The following is a 20,384-nucleotide window of genomic DNA, read 5'->3' on the forward strand; positions in this document are numbered from 1 at the left end:
CACTAAAAAATCTCTTGATGAATGGGACCTGATTGCTTTCCAGAATGGTGGTGGTTCCAGTTTCCACCCCCATCGGCAGTGCAGGCAGGTGTCCATCCTGTCTTACCCTCCCTAGAGCAAGAAGTTTCTTTTACTCAATCTTTGCTAATTCAATAGATGAGAAGATCTCATTTTAATTCACATTGTTTTGATTCCTAATAGGTTGAGTATTTTTCCTTTTAATTATCCATTTGTATTCTTATTCTGTAAATGTTTTCTTTGTGTGTGTGTTGTGTTTTTTATTTGGGATCTTATTGTTTTCTTGATTTTGCATGACTTTTTGACAAAAAGATTTTAAGTGTTGTCACATTTGTTGCAATTATTTTCCCCAATGTTTTCTTTTGCCTTTAATTGTGTTTACAGTTATTCTGATAGCCAGAAGTGCTTAATTTTTATTTATCTTTTCCTTTGCCAGTTCCATTGCCCCTTTGAAACTTTCCCTTTTGGTTTTGTGAATATTCATTCTCCTGCTTTGCTCTCAGCCCCCTGATATCCCATAAACAGTTCAGGGATGCCATGGAGAAATGCGTCAGTATAAATATTATCAGCTGAAACTCACAGAAACTCAGGCCAACAGTGGTTTAAGCCAGTGGTTCTTGAATTTTAGCTCATATCAGCATCACCTGGGGAGCTTGGTAAAACTCAGATTGCAGCCCCCCCCACCATAGAATTTCCAGTTCTGTAGGTCTGGGGTGGGGCCTGAGAATATGATTTCGAACACATTCCCAGATGGTGCTGATGCTGCAGCCCTGGAGCCACACTTTGAGAAACTCTGGCTTAAACAATTGAGACATTAAATTGCCTCAGAGAACCAAAACAATCCAGAAGAAGGTGGTCCCAGAGTTGGTTTAGCAGCTCAGTGTTATCAAGGTCGAGGCCATGTCTTTGCTGTCTACTGGCCTTTTCCTCTGGACTGCAAGATGGCTGCCAGAGCTCCGGGTGATTCTTACTTACAGCATCATTCCAAGCCGGAAGAAAGGGGAAGAAGATGGCAAAAAGCTTCCTTTTAATCATCTGTGTATGTTGCCCCTTTGACCAAAGCTTTTAAGCAAACATCTAGTAAGAAGAGAGGGTGGATTTGAGGTGGGAGATAGTCTCTGTCTTAAGAGCTTTCCTGCATTGGGTGGCAAAGTGGATAGTTTCAAGCCCTTGGACCCTCAGCTGGGGGCCCTGTGACCTGTGCTCTATCAGGATGTCCAAAGGACCCAGAGTCAGGTTAGCTTGGCCTCTAGGCTGGATCTGATTTTGGCTTCACTGAAGTAATTGGATTTCTGCCTTGTGTCTGATAAAAGGCTGGACTCGTCTCCTGTTCTGGTATTTGGATGCTTTCTTGTCTGAATTCCTGGCTAAGTAATTAGCCTGGATCTAAGCTGGGAACCCTGCTTGCTTCTGCCCATCTTCTTCTAGTCAGAGCCCCAACTCCTGATTCTAGTCCGGTGCTAGAAAGCCTCACTACCTGTTGACAGGCATCCCGAGCACCATTTCGCCTGGATACCCAGAGACCTCCCTCAGCCTGGCTGCCACGGCCTTGGGGAACAGTGGACCCAAGCCTCTGAAGGCTTGCTGGGATCGGGTAGGCTGCTACATTTTTGTGTGTTGACTCAACTTTCTCTTATCTTTGATAACTGGTGTTTGAATTATTTGCAGCCTTCCTTGGAAGGCCAGGGCTGGCTCAACCTGCTCCATCTGGAATGGGAATTGAGAGTAGAAGTTCCCACCTCAGACCCGAGGGAATACCACGGGCCCAGAGGAGCAGGCTAAGGCAGCGTCTCAGTGCAGGGGAGAATGAGGAAACCCTAACTCTGAAGGGCTTCAAAAGTGGCTTACCTATGACGACCCAAACTGGTTTAAATGAAAGAGCTAATTTGGGAAGTCCAGGGGTCTGGCTCATTGCATGTGTTCAAGTGGTTTCTCTAGAATCCGGATGTTCCCATCTTACAATTTGGTTTCCTCTGGGTTCACTTCTTCAGCTGGCACTGCCCTCGTGGTCACAGGATGGCTGCCAGCAGCTCCGGGGGCTGCATCCTTTCCACTTTCTTTCTAGATGAGAAGGAGAAAATTCACTTTCCTGAGAGTACAAAACAAAAGTCTTAGAACTGAGGTTTGTTAGCCTGATATGGGTTGTTGTCCTTCCATGAAAGCAGCCATCAAGGTCGGAGGGATGTGATGCGCTGATGGGTTAATGCTTGGTCCTGGAATTCAACCCTAGAATTGGGAGCAGAATCAATCCCACCCAAACCACGTGGCTGAAATAGAGCTAGAGTGCTTTCCAGGGGGTCCTCAGGGAGCACTGCTGGGGGGACCAGGCAGGGGTGGATGCCGGGAGGTCATCCGCAAATGTTTATCTAACTGGACATTGACCTTGGCAGTCATAGTTAGAGGCTTAAGGTGACAGCCAGGATCTTAAAATCAGAAGAAAGCATGCAAGGATTGAGGGATGGAGAGGAAGGGATGCTTCGACTTCCAGAGGTGCGATGTGTGACTAGGTCAGGCTGGCTGGAAGGGCCAGGAGCAGGCGGGTGGTGGCTGTTCCAGCTCACTTTGCAGACCTAGTTCTGGGTTAGCCAGTTTCTTCTCTCAGAATCTCCTGGCCTGCCCACCTTGCTGTGCTTAACTCTTCCAGGTCCAGGGTGAGGTCCCCATCTTTTCCCACAAGATGCACTCAAGCATCATGCTTTCCCTTGGGCAATACAAATGCTGTTTAGAACATTCATTGCTAGTCAGGGCTGTGCCTCCTTCCAAAGCCCTTTGGGCTTACTGTTCTTGTTATTCTCTGTGACTCCAATATAATTTGTCTGCCCCATGTGATATATTTCAGCTTGAGTTTAGTCCCAGAAAGAAGTTTGTGGCCAGAGATGCACTCGAATGCTTTTCTATCATCAGCAGACAAAATGAATATAAAGCTAACGTGTGTTTCCATATGGGGCCACGAGAGTGTCCAAGGTATAAACTGGTGTTCCTCAGGTGCCTGCTGGTATCCTGGCATCTCCTTCCTCTGTTCCATTTATGGTGTTCATTCCTTTCTTACCCCTAATTATCACGGTTCCTGTTGTGTTTAGGCTTAGGAGCCTCCTAAACCCTTTTGGAATCAATCAGAGAAAATTCGAGGGAAGTAAATAACATGTGATTTGTTTTCCCTTATGTATTGGTTTTCTCAGCATGGAAGAGAAAAATTCAGACATAAACTTTGTCTGATTAAGATCAAACGAGGTTCTCGTATTTGTTCTTTTTTTCCCCCCTCATTGCTGCCCCTCCTGTCTTCCTCCCTTCTCCTCCTCCTATTGTGAAAGAGTATTTGATCCCTTTTCGGAAGGGGTAGGAGAAATGTTGGGGCTCAGAAGTGGCTGGTGGAACATGCCTGCTTCTTAACTTCCTCTGGGGTGGAAATTCATTTAAAACTTGCAGTTTCCAAAGTGGCTGCCAAAGCCACAGCACTGGGGGGGCCGGAGGGTAGGAGAGGGGAGAGGAGGGGCACTCAGAATCTCAGAGGACAGGCTGGAGCCAGGAAGCTGGGGGGATGGGTCACGCCTCATGGAGCCCATCCCTTGAAAATATCCTCAAGGCATAAAAGGGAGTGTTAATCAGAATCGGTAAGAGAGCAGACCCCTCCACCCATGGCAGCCTCTAGTGGGGCTTAGATCCTATCGTATCATATCTCTGTTAAAACCCATAGAAGTTTCTATTTCCTTCTCCATGAAATTCAACCTCCTCCTCCTGACTTTCAGAATTCCCCATAACAAGGGTCACCCTACCAGGAATACCTAGCATGGCTACCCCACCCAATGCAACTCTTACCATTAGTTCTTTTACCTTCCCAACACACACACACACACACACACACACACACACACACACACTCACTCTGCTACATTGGATCAGAGCAGATCTGAACTTGAGGTCCCTATTTACTCCTTCAGCTCCATGATCTCGGATACACGTAGCCATTCTGAACCTCCTGTTCTCTTTAGGCAAATAGAACTAGGGGATGTTAACTGAAGTCTGGAGGCTCTGCATCCATTTTCACCCATACTATCTCTTTGGTGGGCATATCCCAATTTTCCTCTGGGAAAATTCTTGGTCCACTTTTGGTCCATGGACCTCTGGGTAGAGTTGGTTATGCTCCCAGCTTCAGGAGTAGAACCCATGATCCAGTCTGAAGCTAAATGCATCATAAGCCTCCATGCTCCCTGATTGCCTCATGGGCAAGTGACACACTGGTCCAACCAAAATGGATCTTGGGACTTCTGGGAATGCTGGGACATAGATGTTTGCTTTCTTTTGGCAGAATGTGAATCTGGAAGATACGGTTGCAGCAGCCTGAGCTCGAGGGGTCAAGCCTGAAAATGAACCAGCCTGAGGGAGTAGAGGTGAGCTGGGGAAAAGAAAACATGTTTATTGCTAGTGTGGAAGACCAACGTTTATACTGTTGTGTAGTCCATCTTGGGGCTTTTTCATCTTGCAAATCTGAAACTCTACATCCATTGAATAATTCCCCATTTTCTCCACTTCCCTGTCTCCCCAGCCCCTAGCAACATTCTGTCCCTGAGTTCAGCTACTCTAGCATCTACCCTCTACAAGTGGAATCATATACTATGTGTCCTTTGTGTCTGGCTGTCTTTCACTTAGTATAATTCCTTCAAGATTCATCCATCTTGTAACATAAGTCAGAATTCCTTTCCTTTTCAAGGCTGAATACTATTTTGCTCTATGTGTATGCCACATTGTTCATCTGTCAATGGACTTTTGAGTTGTTTCCACCATTTGGTTATTGTGAAAGATGCTGCTATGAGCACAGGTGTGGATATATCTTTTTGAGATCCTGCTTTCAATTCTTGGGGGGGGGGGTGTATACCCAGAAGTGGAATTGCTGGATCATATGAGATTTAATTTTTTTAAAAAAATTTTATTTATTTATTCATGAGAAATACGGAGAGAGAGAGAGGCAGAGACACAGGCAGAGGGAGAAGCAGGCTCCATGCAGGGGAGTCGATCCTGGGACTCGATGCGGAACTCGATCCTGGGACTCCAGGATCACGCCCTGAGCCAAAGGTAGACGCTCAGGGCCTGAGCCACCCAGGCGTCCCTAATTTTTTAATTTTTTGAAGAGCTGTCATGTTTTCTATGGCAGACTCACCATTTTACATTCCAACTAACAATGCACAAGGGTTCCAGTTTCTCTCCAGCTTTGTCAACACACTTCCTGACCTGTTAGGCCAGCACAAATTTGCCTCCTTTGGGGCACTGATCTCTGACACCAGGGATGCCATACAACTCAGATCCTGATTATACGTGGGCCTCTGTGATTTCAAGTAGACCTTTTAGGTCTTTTCATGTCTGAATAGAGTTTCCTTGAGGTTAGGCCTCCCTGAGCCCCTGATGACTAGCATGAGGCTGAGCACTCCAGAGGGGGCAGAATCGCTTCTTGTTTGGTATCTTTATGGGACTGTTCTTTACAGAGATCTTGTTTCTGAAGCATTATCTAGAACACAGGAGGTGGGTGGGGCCATGAAAACAGCATGGGCTTTAGATTTCAATCTTGGTGCTGTCCTATACAGCTGCGTGGCCTTGGGTAAGCCACCCAAGCTCTCTCAGCTTGTGTTTTCTCACCTATAATGCAAGACTACATTACTTCTCAAACAGGTCTCTATTTATTGAAGTTACTGGATCAGAGGTGCTAGGGTTATAGAAGTCCTCTTCTTTGCCTTGCCAATACTGGTGGGGGCAGATGTCACACAAGTGGGATATAGAGATAATTGAGAGCATGATATATTGACTTTTGGAATATTTGAGGATAATCAGCCTTCCTAGACAATCCCCAAGTTTGTTTTAGTCAATGGTACCAGGGTCCTCCCTACCAAAGGGGACCTAACCTGCTAGTAAATGAATGAATAATTCAGCCACATTTCATCTTGACATGACAGTTGATGTGTCCCAATCCAAGACTTACGTTGAATAACCCTTCCTTCAGGAAGCCTTCCTTCATCTTACAGCACTTGGACACATCTCCATGTTAGTTTAATTGGTTTATTTTCCTGATGGGGAGTGTCAGTCAGCATACAGTAGACTCTTAAATGTTTGCTGAATGAATGAATGAATCCCAATCCAATCAGGGACCCTAAAGAAACAGGCTGCAAGACTGTAGTAGGAGACACCCACAGGGGGCCTGGAGAGTCTACAGCAGACTCCCTGGTTCACTGAAGGGTGCCCTGATCTATATATTCTTATTCTCAAGGTGATGTAGCATAGCACTTGGGCTTGAATGTAGATGCATATTCAGTTCCTGACTCTGACCCTTCTTAGCTGAATGACTTTAAGCAAATTACTTAACCTCACTGAGCTACCAGCATTCAGCCCAGTTGGCTTTCCTTCTGGCTTTGCTCGGACATTCTCTCCTTGGAACCCTTTGGGGCCGGGCCTCCTCTTTCCAGGCTGCCTGCCATTTACACATCTGAGAAATATGCAGCCAATGGAAACACACATCCTCCCATCAGCCTGCTCCTCACGCAGGGGATTAAAATCTGTCTCATCTTCCCAGTTTGGAATGCTGAGTATTTGGTCAAGGATTCAGCTCCCCTTTTTTATGAGGCTTGAAGAAAACCCAAATTAAACTCTGATTTGTTTTGAAAGATCAGAATTGTTTTTTTTTTTTTTTTTTTTTTTAAGATCAGAATTTTTAATCTTTCAGCATTTGGCTCATTTTCCTTACAGGCTTAGAAAGCAACATTAAACAGATTCTGTTTCTCAGCATACTCTGCTTTTTCTCTAGTGGGTGTTGGGGGCGGGGACAAAAGACCTCTAGAGAGTACTGCATGTCTTGTACTGCTTTGGCTTGCCGGGTGACATTGGCCAAACCTCCCTATTTCTCTAGCCTTCATGACTTCATCTGTAGAATGAGGGGGCTGAGCATCAAGGCCTTTGTACTCCCTAAGGGAAGGAGATCATTTAAAATGCCTGTATTTCAAACTTAGGCTCAGAGATGGCCAGGAACTTTAACTAAAGGACACACAGCTATTTAACAAGCCGTACCAGCTCGGGGGTTCTGGTTCCTGGGAAAACACTTCGCCTTCCTAGAAGCTTCATTTTTCTCTGGGAAGGAAATATGGGGCCACTGAGGATCCCTGTATAATTTTCAAGTCTTCCTCCATCATGGGTAGAGTTCAATTGACTTGGGGATGAGGTCTGTGTCTTCAGTGCTATTAAAAAAGGAGAAGAGAGAAAATACAGAAATAGGGAAATCAGGGTGTTTTGACACTATTCTGTGCTTTACTATTAAATGTACCAAGAAGAAAAATGTTCTGTTCAAGCCAAAATGGTGTGACAAGCAGCAGCTCTCATGACATGTTCAGTGCTAAATCCTGGGCAGTCCCATGTAAACCAGGATGCGTCAGTCACTCTGATGGCTAGCTAGTAAGTGAAGGGAGATGCCTTCTAAAAGGAGCTCTGGCTGATGAGGACTGGCTCTGACACGCGCCATGCAACTTTGCCAGGGCTAAGGGCATCTGGCGCAGAGTAATCGTCTAACGAAGCTTAAGTCTCTTCCTTCTGGGGAAAAAGAATGCAGATTTTTCTTTCTTTTTTCCTTCTTGGTAATCATTAGGTTTTTTGTTTTTTGTTTTTTTTTTTTTAGCTTTATTGGGGTATTAGTGACAAAGTTGTAAGACATTTAAAGTGCACATCGTGGTGATTTGATTATGTATATATTGTGAAAGGGTTCTCGCCATTTATTAACACATCCATCGCCTTGCTTGTTTGTTTATTTTTTTATGAGAAATTTTTTTTCTAAGTTCTGAGTGTGTGGAAGAAGAAGTACAGATGATGTGTTTGAGGAAGGATTTTATAAAATCAGCCAGTCTTTTCCGTGTGGTTGAGTAGGTTTGGGTAAATTTCCACATCTTATTGGGCAAAGCAACCATATTGCCTCTTCTTTCTCTCTTAAGACTCTTAGGAAGGTCCCATGGATCAGCTCTGGAGTGTGGGAGACAGCAGTGTGGTCGGATCCCAAGCGCTCTAGCGGGTTCTATGAAAAGGGGAGGGTTGTTGGCAAGAGACCTGGTTTAAAATTGTAGCCCTGCTGTGTTCTGGCTCCACCATCCTCAACTGTGGTGGGTGAATGACCATCCGCACTGGGCCAGGTTTTCATGTGGACTGTGTAAGAGTTGATGCCTGGTATCTCCTGGGAACTCAATATTTCAGCCCTGCCTATTTGGGTTCCTGTCTCAGAGACCTTGGAGAGTCTTAAGGCGCTTTTCTTGTGACATTCAATGCTGGGTTAAAACATGTTTTGGAGAGTGTATGTTGGCTGGGATGGGACGCCAGCTCTCTTGATAGAGAACAGATGATTTCCCCTTGGACACCTGGAAATCAAGTCTGAAACCTTTGGCTCCAGAGACTCGGAACAACCACATTGTTCTGTTGGCAACTGGACTCTGGGTTTTGGCCAATCTCAGCAAGTCAAGAAAAGGTCAGAAGACCCGAAGATCAAAGTCCACCTCCCTTACAGACCCTTTGGAGGGTTTGTCCTGGGGTTGTTTCATTTGTTAATGTTCCTTATCTTTTCTCTCAAGTCTGGAGTAGGGAGCCATGGATGTCTGCAGGTTGTCTGGAGGGCACAGGCTTGAAGCTCTGGCCTCTTCTCTTTCCCCAGCAGCTTTGAGCAGTAGCCGGACAATTATGAATGGTTCATTGACATTGTATCTTTGTTAATGTAACCATTTTGCTATGGCTGTGTACTTCCATCACTTCTATTATAAGTAACATTGGTGTGAACCCTGCAAACAGGCTTCCCCCTTCAGGGAAGTTGACAAAGAGAGAGGCTGTGCTTGGTCTACAGATGAAATTTCCTGATAATTTTTTTTTTCCTGATCAATTTAAAGCAAATTTGAAAACATTTTGAAGGAAGTCTTTCTAAAATATATTCCATCCTTCCCTGCCTCACTGAACAGAGCATACTGATGAGACCCTTTGCCAGACACCAGGATCAATGTCTGTCTGATAATACCAGGATCTAGCAGGATGTATATCTCTTGTCTTGTTTTTTTCTGCCAGTTTATTTTTTTAAAATAGTTTATTTATTCATGAGAGATACACAGAGAGAGAGGCAGAGACATAGGCAGAGGGAGAAGCAGAATCCATGCAGGGAACCTGATGTGAGACTCGATCCCAGGGCTCTGGGATTATGACCTGAGCCAAAGGCATATGCTCAACCACTGAACCACCCAGGTGCCCCTTTTCCTGCCAGTTTTTACTCATGGTATCTTGTCCCCTGTGAACTTGGTTATCTTTGAGTGTAGGATACTATGTTTGAAAAAATTATTAGTAAAAATAATTTGAAGACTTGTATGACTTGTGTCCCTCTAAAAAGGATTTAAAATTTTTCTTGCAGGTGCCTGGGCGCTCTAAATCTAATATAAACTTAATCTAAGTTTGGGGCTAAGGCTCCTGGGCTCCTCAAATGTCTTGAAGCAGTTGGCAGTCCTTGCAAGAGCTGCTTTACTGGTAGTCCACCCTAACCAGGGAATGCAACCCTGTGGACTTGGTGATTTTTTTTTTTTTTGTTTCCCTGCCCCATACTTTCTAAGATTTCTATATAGTGATCATAGAGCATTGTTTTATTTATTATGTATTTATGACTTATTTATCTGGAAGTATAGTTGACATGCACTTTTAGTTTCCCATGTCTAACATAGTGTACATAATATACTCTATACATTATGTAGTGCTCACCACAAATGAGGCTGCCATCTGTTACCCTACAGTGCTATTAACAGCACTGTTGACTATAATCCCTATGCTGTACCTGTCATCCCTGTGACTTACTCATTCTATAACTGGAAGCCTGTACTTCCCTCTCCCTTCACCCATCTCCCTTCACACACCACCCTCCACTGTCTCCCCTCTGGCAACCATTATTCTGTGTATTTATAGGTCTGTTTCTGCTATTTGTTCATTTTTTTTTTATTTTTAAAATTCCACATACAGGTGGAATCATATAGTGTTTGTCTTTCTCTTCCTTGGATCACACCCTCCAGGTGCATCCAGTGTTGTCTCAAAAGGCAAGATCTTATTTTTTTTTATGGCTGATAATATATATGTATACCACATCTTCTTTATCCATTCACTATCGATGAACAGTTAGATTGCTCCCCTACTTTGGCTATTGTAAATTATGCTGCAATAACATAGGGGTGCACATATATTTTTTAAATTAGTGTTTTCATTTTCTTTGGGTAAACTATAGGATATAATTTTAAATGAGAACAAATAATCATGCAAGCACAAAAATTAAAATGAGAGATCAGTCTCTGGATTTCTACACGTCAAAGTACCCAATTACAGAGGCTATCCCAGTTACCTGAGTGTCAGTAGATAATGTGGTAGATTAGCACTTGTCTGAAGATGGCAAAGATGCTAAGGGAGGCTCATATTTGCTTGAACCCAGAGCAAAAACCACAGAGCTTGAGGCCTCTGCTTCCACTAGGTGACCTCAAGGACTCCACTAAATTACCTCTACAAATGGCCTCCCTTATATTACCCACAAATTCCTTCAAGTAGCAGATATCACTATTTAATCACTTGATTTTGTTTTTTTGTTTTTTTTTAAAGATTTTATTTACTTATTCATGAAAGACTCAGAGGGAGAGGCAGAGACACAGGCAGAGGGAGAAGCAGTCTCCATGCAGAGAGCCCGATGTGGGACTTGGTCCTGGGACTCCAGGATCATGCCCTGAGCCGAAGGCAGATGCTTAACCGCAGAGCCACCCAGTTGTCCCAATCACTTGATTTTGATCTTCCCTACATTAATGAGGACTTTAAATAGCCAGATAATATGTAATACTTTGAATGGACCATAATTTATTTGATCATTCTCCTGTTAGGCTATTTACATTTCCCCATTATTGCAAAATATTTACGATGAACATCTTTGTGCCTACCTCTTTGCAAGCATTTTGAAGTCTTTCTTTGTGGGTGGTTTCCTAACAATGGATCAAAAGATATGAGCATCTGTCAGGTTTTTTATATATGTATATTGCCAAATTACTTTCTAGAAAGTATGTTTGTTTGTTTGTTTGTTTTTTTAGAGATTGGGAGAGAGGGGTGCCTCAGTCAGGGGTTATGTAAGCATCTGCTGTAGGCTCAAGTCATGATCCTGGGCTTGAGCTCCGTGTCAGGCTTCCTGCTCAGTGGGGAACCTGCTTCTCACTCTCCTTCTGCTCTTCCTCCTGCTTATGTTCCCTCACTCACTCCCTCTGTCAAATAAATAAAATCTAGGGCAGCCCCAGTGGTGCAGCGGTTTAGCGCCGTCTGCAGCCCAGGGCATGATTCTGGAGACCCTGGATGGAGTCCCATGTCGGGCTCTCTGCATGGAGCCTGCTTCTCCCTCTGCCTGTGTCTCTGCCTCTCTCTCTCTGTGTCTCTATGAATAAATAAATAAAATCTTAAAAAAAAAACTACAAACAAACAAAAAATAGAGAGAACGCAAGGGGGTGGGGTGGGGAAGGGGCAGAGGGAGAGGGGGAAAGAGAGAGAATCCTAAACAGGTTCCTACACTCAGCATGGAATCCAATCTCATGACCCTGAGATCATGACCTGAGCTGAAGTCAAGAATCAGATGGTTAACTGAATGAGTCACCCAGGTGCCCCAAGAAAGTATATTCTAAAAAAAAAAAAGAAAGTATATTCTAATTACTATGCCCACCAGGAGCATACAAAAGAGGCTGCTATACTCCTTGCCACACCAGGTATATAATATATAAAATAAAAAAGTTTTTGGCTAATTTGGTAAGTGAAAAATGGTATCTGTTATTTAATTTGCATTTGTACTCCTTTTTTGATGCAAATCCCCTTTTGGTAAAATTACTCTCTATGCAGTTAGCACCTCTTTGATAGAAGCAGGCTTTAAAATAGGGGCAATTATTCCAGTGTCTAAGAGCTTTCTCTTTTCAGCATTTACTGAAAAATATGTATGTTGCATAATGTACTACATCAGGGCAGTCTCTACTGAGTCATTCACAAGGTCTTGCTTGGCTCCTGGCTGCTTTCCCTCTAGGAGCAAGGCAAGGAGAGTGCACTTGAAACCACTAGGATGATATAAAGTAAGTGGGAAAAGGGAGAATACAGAACAGTATAATTCCATTATGTTTTTTAAAAGTCATATATAGGGACACCTGGGTGGCTAGGTGGTTGAGCGTCTGCCTTCAACTCAGGGCGTAATTCCGGGATCTGGGATCGAGTCCCGCATCGGGCTCCCTGTGGGGGAGTCTGCTTCGCCCCCTGCCTGGGTCTCTGCTTCTCTCTCTCTGTCTCTCTGTCTCTCATGAATAAACAAATCTTAAAAAAAAAAGGCATATATACATTTTAAAAGGCATCTGGCTGGGCTCCTGGGTGGTTCAGTCGAGTTAGCACCTGCCTTTAGCTTAGGTCATGATCCCAGGATCCTGGAATCAAGCCCTGTGTTGGGCTTCCTGCTTGCAAGGAGCCTGCTTCTCCTTCTCCTCCCCACTCATGCGTGCTCGCTCTCTCTCTCTCTCAAATAAATAAAATCTTAAAAAAAATAAAAGGCATCTGGAAAGACACAGCATATACCATGGTTTTCTCTGTGGCTTAGTGTTCTATGGGAATTTGACACTTTTACCATACAGACTTTGTAATGGTTTTTTTTCTTTTTTTTTTATGGTTTTTTTTCTTAATGAACAAGTGATACTTTTGTAATCAGATAAAATAGTAAAAAAATTTCTATTTTGAAAAAAAATCCTGTTTTAGCAACTGGTTATGGATGAAAAAAATACCATCCTATCTTGCCTGTGTCCCTCTTCTTACCTTTTCCTTGATAAATAAATTCATATTGGGACACCTGGGTGACTCAGTCATTAAGCATCTGACTCTTGATTTCAGCTAAGGTCATGATCCCAGCGTTGTGGATTCAGGCCCCATGTCAGGCTCCACTCTGAGTGTGAAGCCTATTTAAGATTGTCTCTCACTTTCTCTCTCTCTTTCTACCCCTCTGTCTCCCTCTGTCCCTCTCTGTCCCCTCCTCCTTGCTTGTTTGCATGCACTCTTGTTCTTCCTTTCTCTCTCTCTCAAAAAATAATATATATAGATAGCATTTTATATTTATTTTTATATTTTAAAAGTTAATATTTTATATTTATATATTTTAATATATTAAATATTAAGAAATTATTAAAATATATATTAAATATATATAATTTTAAAAAAATGTCTCTATAGAAAAAGAACCATTGATGCACTGATGCTTCTGCTCTGTGTAGCTCCAGGAGGATGACAATAGTAGCTGTCAAGACAAGTTCCCTACAGGGCAGATTGGGGCTATGGCATATATTCAATTTGTGTCTGATCTTGACAATAGTTTTAGATGAGATTGAAAGAGAAAACCAGTATATACTGAAGGTCAATAACCTCTCATGACAACTTTGTGAGGCAGGTATTCCACACCTGGTATTTTGAGGGGAAGCTGAGGCTCCATAGGGTGAATTAATGTGGCCAGCAGGGCACAGAAGCAAGCTGTGGAATTTGGGATTTGGATCCACGTATTCCCGGCTCCAAAGGCTGGACTGCTACACACAATGACTTTGTTAGGGGAAGTGAGAGGTTCTAAGATCCTTCTCCTTAGAACTGCCACTGAGGAGGTGATACCTGGTCCTAACTGAGCTCTTTGGATGATGAAGCTGAGTCATGTTCTGGTCATTTCATGCAGTAGAGGAGGTACTGTGGGATATACATGCAGGGGCCTTGAGCTCCTCACACCAGGCCTCAGAACAGGGCTGGAGGGGTTTCCTAACCAAGGTGACTCTAGGAATTTAGCTGTAGGATTTCCTGGGACCTATGCCACCAGCTATTCATCATGTGTCTGCTCCTCCATATATCAGTATTAGCTGGCCCTCTTGCCCTCTATCTACTTCAGTGGACCCAAAAGCACCTGCATCAGACTCTCCTGGAGTGCTGGTTTATTTTATTTTATTTTTTAAGATTTTATTTATTTATTCATGAGACACACACACACACACACACAGAGAGAGAGAGAGAGAGAGAGAGAGAGAGAGAGAGAGGCAGAGACCCAGGCAGAGGGAGAAGCAGGCTCCATTCAGGGAGCCCGATGTGGGACTCGGTCCCGGGTCTCCAGGACCACACCCCGGGCTGAATGCGACGCCAAACCACTGAGCCACCGGGGCTGCCCCTGGGGTGCTGGTTTAAATCAAATTCCTGGCCACTCCTCTGAATCAGATTTTCTAAGGCTGTGTGATGGTTTGTTTTATTTGTCAACTTGACTGGGCCACTAGATGCCCACGTATCTGGTTAAATTTTATTTCTGGGAGTGTCTGTGAGGGTGTTTCTGGAAGAAACTGGCATTTGAATTGGTAAACTGAGTAAAGCAGATGGCTCTCCTCAGTGTTAGTGGGCATTACCCAATCTGTTCAGGGTCTAAATAGAACAAAAAAGTGGAAGATGGTTAAATTTGCACTCTGCCTGACTCAGTGAGCTGGGACATCCATCTTCTGCCCTCAGTGCCCCTAGTTTGCAGAACTTAAGATTCAGACTGGAATCTATACCATGGGTCTCCAGCCTTTGAACTATGCCACTGACTTTCTGGGCCTCCAGCTTGCAGACAGCAGAATGTGGGAATTCTCAGCCTTCCATTATCACAAGACAATACCTTATTATAAGTCATACACACACACACACACACACACACACACACACACACACCTGGTTCTTTTCCTCTGGTGAACCTTGGCTAATACAGGTTTTGGTACCAGGAGTGGAACTAGAAGAACAGAATTTTGAGGATGAGTTTTCTGAATTGGTTCTAGGGATTCTAGAAGTGGGTCTCTGATCTGATTAAGGTTAAGGATGCTAAGACTCTATTTCCAGTAGTAAAGAGAGTACTGGTAGTCCATGGTGTGATCTGGCAATAAAAATACACACAATATCTGCATTAGATAGTCCTAATCAACCTCTTATAAGAAGCAAGGGTAGGATAATTGTGAATATGATACTTTGGAACATTTTTGGAAAATGAATGAATGTAATAATGTTGGCTTGTGGACAAAGCCACAATGTTGCTGGACAAAGTGAGATGATTTCAAGGATTCAAATTTCCAGCTCAAACTCAGTATAAATGACCTGAAGGCTTCTATGTGTGTCCTGATGAGACAGGGCTAGTAGCTGCAGGGCTGAGAGTGCTGAAAGTCAAACACAGAATTTCATCCTGTGAGTGGCTAAATAACAATACAAATTGGCTCCCCAGCCTCGCAAGATATCTGATAAAATGGGGGCATTGACTGGGAAAGAATGGGATCTTGTACACTGGGATGGGGATATGTGGGAAGACTCCAATGAAGCTGGGGACATTGAACCCCTAATCTTTGATGAGTCTTCTTTGGCAGTGGGAGAGATCTCCCCATCCTCAGTGGTAGCAGCCATCCTTCCACACCTTTTCAGGGGATTAACCCTGCATTGCCAGAGGAAACTATAATGGCCTCCTCTGAGGCAGTTGCCATGAAAGACAATGCTGGTTCTGTTCAGTATTCACCTGGACCACTCCTCTTTGCTTCTAGATGTATGACTAGACTCAAGTCCCAACAGGTATGTAAAGGTGAGGTACAAAGTGTGACCCATGAGAAGGTGTGCTACACTCCAAGATACTTAAGACTTCTGTGCTACTGGACAGTGGAAAAAAGGTAATCCTTGTTAAAAAGTGGCAAAGAACTTGACTGAATTGTGTTCATGTTTTAGTGTTTTGCAAGAGGTAGAACCTGGGAGCCATGAAACTGGGTAGTTGGCTGAGGAAATTTTCTTTCTTTTCTTCTTTTCTTTCTTGGGCAAGCATGCAGGTAGAGCATGAGGGTGGGGAGGGGCAGAAATAATCTTTTTTTTTTTTTAAGATTTATTTATTTATGATAGACATAGAGAGAGAGAGAGAGAGAGGGAGGCAGAGACACAGGAGGAGGAGGAGGAAGAAGCAGGCTCCATGCCGGGAGCCTGACGCAGGACTCGATCCCAGGACCCCAGGGTCGTGCCCCAGGCCAAAGGCAGGCACTAAACCGCTGAGCCACCCAGGAATCCTGGCAAAGAGAATCTTAAGCAGCCTCCATGCTCAGCTCAGCCCTGGAACCCTGTCTCACTCTCATGACCCGAGATCATAACCTGAGCCAAAGCCAAGAGTCAGGTTCTTAGCTGACTGAGCCACCCAGGTGCCCCTTGCTGAGGAGATTTCTAAGCAAAGTATTCAAGGAAAAGTCTAGTTCCTCCTTGCTAGTTATGGTAAAATGCAAGAGAGAAAAGAATTGAAGATGAAATTGTTTAAGCAAAAAAGAGCGAGAACTTAAAGATCTGGAAGAGTCTCAGCCTGTCTATATCATAAAAAATGAGAAAGTATGTTTGGAAGAGAACACTGAGGGTGTGGCAGAGGGAGTATTCAATAAAGAGATCAGTGTGGGTGTGAACCATGGATTTAATCAGCTATCTCAACAGAACCAGGAATAGAGGTGAGATTATACCAGCAGAAACACCACTGTGGGACTAAAGAAAAAGAAAATAGGAGAGGACAGAGGAAGGTTTTGAATATGTTCTATGCTTTACGAATAGGAAGAAGACCCCTGAGGCGATTCAGAGATTGTCAGGGCCTCTGGCCAGGTTTCACCAGGGTAGATGACCTAGAAGCTGTGAGGGCAGACTCACCCTGTGGAGCCCTGCGGATTCCTCATCTCAGGCTTTCTGGTGAGCTTAGGTGCCAATTTTCAGAGGAAGAGTTTGGTCTAGCTCACATTTCAATCCCAGGCTGTGTAGTTGCCAGTCTACGGAGTCACTGATCTGAATCACGTGCTTTTCTCTTGACCAATTACCTGCAGGTTGGGGCAAGGTGTAATCACCTTGCATAAAACTATGCTGGCTATGGGGCATGCACTGTGATTGACATCTGAATGTCAGCCTAGACTTTATGTGAATCAGAAACGTGACTTTTTCAATTGCATGGTGTAGTTTCTTTTTTTCTTTTGTGCATCCCACGCTGCTGGTACGACGGTGGGGGTGGGGGGCTTCAGGTACCACAGTGCAGGCACAAATGTGGGGTGAGGAGCTGAGGAAGGGGGAAGTTGTGGGGGAAATTAGAGGCTTGACTGCTCTGGCTGCTCTGGGTGCGGGTCAACTGGGCCACATCTCCCTTAGTCCAGCTCTACCCAGCCAACTCCCTCAGCTGATTCCATTTCCCCCATGGGTAGATTTTTTTTTTTTTTTGAGATTTTATCCATTTATTCATGAGAGACATACAGAGAGAGGCAGAGTGGGAGCCTGATGTGGGACTCGATCCCAGGATCCTGGGATCATGCCCTGAGCTAAAGGCAGATGCTCAACCACTGAGCCACCCAGATGCCCCTGGGCAGAACTTCTTGAGGGCAGTTTCAAGGCAAGTCAAATACTGCTGCTTTGTCTTGGCCACAGAATTTCCCTTGAATTGTTTTTCCTCCTTGCACTCACGTCTCAGAGCCCTGCCTGAAGAGCTGCAGCAGGTGCCAGCCCCTCCTAGGCTGCCCTGGTGTCCACAGCCTACTCTCCTGTCAGGTGGCTCTTTGGCAGCTGTTCTGGAAAAGAACAAAGAAGTTCTGGAAAGCCCCAGAGAGCCCAGGCTGGGATTGGCCCCACCAGGTTTCAGAGCCCAAGCTCCTTCCTCTGGCTCTGGAGTCTGGCTGTTTAGAATGGCTGGCTGAAGGGGAGAGCCAGAGGGGAAAGTGAGAATGGCTCTGGTTTGACGGTAGGAGCCATAGGCTAGAGTCCTGGCTCTGTTAATTCCTAGCCATGCTGGGTTGTAGAAGGAGTGACTTTGGCTGCCTAGCATTGGGTTGGGCTTCCTTCTTCACCCTTTAGGCCAGGCCACCCCCAGAACGTCTATGCTCCGCCTCCTGGCTGCAGCAGCAGGAAGTCCAGGAGTCTACCCTGTCCCTTTTAAGTCTTCTGTCTCTGTCCTGTTACATGTCCAGGAGGCTGCTGGTGTTGAGGAGTCCCTGAGGGACAGCTGTGGCTGGCACGCAAATGTGGGTACAAGGCAGGTATCTTGTGAGAATGGAACTCAGACTCTAAGGATGACAGATTGGAACATAGACTGAGTCTAGATCCTTGGTGACAAGCTGAACAGCTATTTGTTTCTGGGCATTGTATGTGAGAAAAATGAATCTGTAGGTGTCAAACCCCACACTAACTAAGGTTTTTGGTACTTACAGCCAATTGAATGGAATCCTGACTGATGGGGAAGGCTACTTCCTTCCTAGTAATGGGGGCAGGTTGGGTCAGGATCCTTTTGATACTCATTTTCCCATAGACATAGAACCTTGGCCTCCACCTTGACCCAGGAGCCCACAGTACTTAGGGGTGGGGAAACCATTTATAAGCCTCTTACTGCCTTGGATCACTGGTGGAAGGCAACAGACAAAGACAGCCTGGGGGGTATCCCTGGGTGGCGCAGTGGTTTAGCGCCTGCCTTTGGCCCAGGGCACGATCCTGGAGACCTGGGATCGAATCCCACGTCGGGCTCTCGGTGCATGGAGCCTGCTTCTCCCTCTGCCTATGTCTCTGCCTCTCTCTCTCTCTCTCACTGTGTGCCTATCATAAAAAAAAAAATTAAAAAGACAGCCTGGGAAAGTGGGAAAAGCACTGGTCACAGTCAGAAGGTCTGGGATTGGCTCTCAGCTCTGTTAATTCCTGCCTCTGGTCAACAGTGGCTCTTGCTTAGGGCAGGGAAGACCTGTAGGTCAGGTCAAGGGCCCTAGTTGGTGGGGAGTAGGGGCAGGGATATGGACTGCTCAGAGACCAATTAGGACAGAATTACAACCTTTTTATTAAAGAAGGTTTCTAGGAGGAGAGGGTCTTGGTCAAGGGCTTGAAGGATGTGCCTAATTCCTTGGGGGAGGAGAGGACAGCAGCAGGGAGGACAAAAAGGCCGTCAGTGTGACATCTTCCTTTGTCTTGTGTGATTTCTGGCTGGGACTGTCTTTTGCCTACAGACCTGCTTCCTTTGCATTTGCCTATCTCCTGGCCACACAGCCTGTGAGCTCTGGGAGAGTAGAGATGCTCCCTTTATCTCTGTAGCCTAGTGTATTTGCTGCATCACTGCTGGGAGAAAGGAAGAGGAGCAGGAGTGGGTATCTTCAGGCCAAGGGGAGGCAGTAAGCTGCTGCATCTGGGGGTGTCTGGAAGGGCAGGTTGGAAAGGACAATCTTCAAACCATGCTTCCTGATGACATTTTGGGGGCATTTCCAGGGTTAATGTATTTTCCCTGAGAAGCCTAGGAATATTCTCCTTTCCTTTTGGTGTTGGCATTGACATGCAGGAGTGGGCCTCCCACTGACCACAAGTCCCCACACTTGGCCTTGAACTTGAGAAATTTGGAATGACTTAGCTGAGTGCGTACTGATTCCCATTTCCCAGGAGCCCAACTCATCTCCCCAGATTACAGAGATGTGTTATGCTTGCACCTTGACCCCTGGGACTCTGAGGGACTCTGTGCTGAGTGGAATGAGAAGTGGCCTGGATGCAGAGGGCCTGCGTTCCTGTCCTGACTCTGCCACTGACCAACTAAGAGGCTTGGGGCTAGTCTCTGCCTTTCTTGGGACCATTTCCCTTCTGGAGCTAGATGATCTTCAAGTTCTAACATTCTAATTACTGTGCCTTTGTGATTCCTAATACTGGCTTCTAGAATGTGGGACCCCCAAGGCCATGGGAAGAGGTTGCCCTCTTACATGGGAACTACTGACACTCCCATCTCCCGAGATGATGAAGAGTGCAATGGTGTTGATAATACCTGGTGTTTACTGAACACAGGCTTAGCTGCCTATGGGGAAGAGGCTACTATTGTCCCATTTTATAGATGAAGAAATAGAAGCAGAAAATGGTTACTCAAGCTTCTGGCTATCTATACACACATAGGCCTATCCTATTTGCAGTATGAATTGACTATCGCTACGTTTTGTTAGGTTGGAGGGCTTCACACAGTGATGGAGGAATAAAGTTGTGGCTCCTGTAAAAAGTGAGGTGGTAAAAGGTGGAGGAGTTCAAATGGAGGGAGGGGCCTTGAGAGCATGAGATGGCAGCCAGAAGTGGGATGGGGCAGGAGGGGTGTTCTGAAATTGCTGGGTCTCCAGTGTCAGGGCCTTCCTCCCACCCTGGTTCCAAGATCTATAAAGAACTTATTAAACTGGTTCAGGTCAGAGTTCTCCTCTGGGCTGGCTCCTGCTGCCCCAAGGCTCTGCTGGGGAAACCACTGGACTCTGAAATCAGACTTAAAGACTGATTTTGGGTCTAGCTTGTGGGCGAGCTGTAATTATGTCCATTATACC

The 20,384-nt window shown here is 45.0% G+C and overlaps 1 long non-coding RNA gene across 1 annotated transcript in view; it reads left to right on the top strand.

The window, feature by feature from the left end:
• Nucleotides 1–1,516: 1,516 nt before the first annotated feature.
• LOC129508661 (uncharacterized) overlaps nucleotides 1,517–20,384 on the top strand; it is a 122,626-nt gene continuing 103,758 nt past the window's right edge. Inside the window, exons 1-2 of the long non-coding RNA XR_008664226.1 lie at nucleotides 1,517–1,612; nucleotides 4,325–4,406. This is a non-coding gene — a long non-coding RNA (uncharacterized LOC129508661). The remainder of the gene's footprint in view (nucleotides 1,613–4,324; nucleotides 4,407–20,384) is intronic.

The sequence above is a fragment of the Nyctereutes procyonoides genome, unplaced genomic scaffold, assembly GCF_905146905.1.
Source record: "Nyctereutes procyonoides isolate TBG_1078 unplaced genomic scaffold, NYPRO_anot_genome, whole genome shotgun sequence".
NCBI lineage: Eukaryota > Metazoa > Chordata > Mammalia > Carnivora > Canidae > Nyctereutes > Nyctereutes procyonoides.